The sequence below is a fragment of the Microtus ochrogaster genome, linkage group LG4, assembly GCF_000317375.1.
Source record: "Microtus ochrogaster isolate Prairie Vole_2 linkage group LG4, MicOch1.0, whole genome shotgun sequence".
Lineage (NCBI taxonomy): Eukaryota > Metazoa > Chordata > Mammalia > Rodentia > Cricetidae > Microtus > Microtus ochrogaster.
This window is the reverse complement of record NC_022030.1, coordinates 17551997-17553625: the sequence shown is the minus strand read 5'-3', so window position 1 is coordinate 17553625 and position 1629 is coordinate 17551997.

Here is a 1629-nt window from a genome sequence, read left to right as displayed (position 1 = left end):
GGTTAAGCCTAGTCTATCTACATTAGAAGTTCCTGGACAGCCAGGGTTACAAAAACAAGCAAATCCCCCTCCAAAAAAAATCTCAAGTTGCTCTTCAGGTAGTCAAACCATCCGTTCTTAATCCTGAAGAAAAAAGGTCTGGTTTATGACTGTGATTGTTCCAAAATCAAACTAACGAGAAAGAAGCTAGAAAAGAACATTTTTTTTTTCTTAAAGTTAAGGAGTCTGGGGATCCTCGTGGGAAAGGGAAGCCAGAGGCAATGAGCAGGGTGAGATACTTTGTAAATCTTGGAAACAAAGAACCCTCAGGTCTTCACGTTCGCTTACAGAGAGTCAGGGGTCTTGCTCATAGCAGGCAACAGCTCTACCACGGTTTACACCCCAGACCCCAAAACAATCCAGACCCCAAAACAATCAGAGCAAGACAGGACAGGCAGAGACTCAAAGTGAAACATCGGAGGAGGGTTGGTTGGTTGACTCCTCCCAGCTCTCTCACCCCAGATCTCAGCTGTCTCACGTGGCAGAGGATTTATGTCCTGCCTTGAGGCAGCCAGAGGGAAGGAGCAGGTGAGAATCTCCCCTGATACGTTTCCTCAGGTCAGTAACTCTCAGACAGAAGGAAGAATGACTCACTTCTCCAGGTTCCTTCATCTGTAAACTACAGCACCACAGTCCCATAATGCCCTGGCATACTTTGGTTCAGATATCAGCTTTCGATTTTATTAAATTCAGTTGCTATTATTAGGGATTGAACTCTACCCAGGGCCATGCTACCTATAGGCCAGCACTCTACCCCTGGGCCAGGTGTCTAGTCCCTAGCTGAGGGATTCTAGTGAGAGGCTCTACTACTGAGCCACAGCCCAGCCCCTCACTGGGGGATTCTAGACAGGGACTCTACCACTGAGCAACAATCAGACATTTTCTTTTAAACAGTTTAGTTATATAATGGTTGCACCCTAGACTGGGTGGTTTAAAACACCTCCAGCAGAAATGACCAGTGGCAATTTTTATAAAATCAACTATCTGGGGTTTTCACTTTTAAGTTACTCTGTGTGTGTGTGTGTGTGTGTGTGTGTGTGTGTGTGTGTATATACATACAAGGTGCCTTCTGATTGGTTTAATAAAGAACTAAATGGCCAATGGATAGGCAGGAGGTATAAGCAGGACTTCCAGGCACAGGGAGGACTCTGGGAAGAGAGGCCGAGAAACTACGCAAATACATAATGAGACAGACACACAGAATGGGATAGAGGCAAAAACCAAGTGGTAGAATGTAGATTAATAAAAATATGGATTAATTTGTCATATGAGCTAGTTAGGAACAAGCCTAACTTTCATAATTGATTAGTCTCTGTATTATTAATTGGGAGTTGGCAGCAGACCCAAAGGAAAGCCCTACTGCTTATATGTGTGTGTATAATATATATATTATATATAATTTTTCTGAGAATTATTCTTAGAAATTGAATTTTTGTACTTCTGTTCTTCCTGTCTTAGTCTTCAGAGAAGCCTGGATATGAGACATTAAACCCAGTTTAAGTTGTTTTATTTTTTGTTTTTTTGATACAGGGCTTTCTCTACGTGGTTTTGGAGCCTGTCCTGGAACTAGCTCTTGTAGTCCAGGCTGGC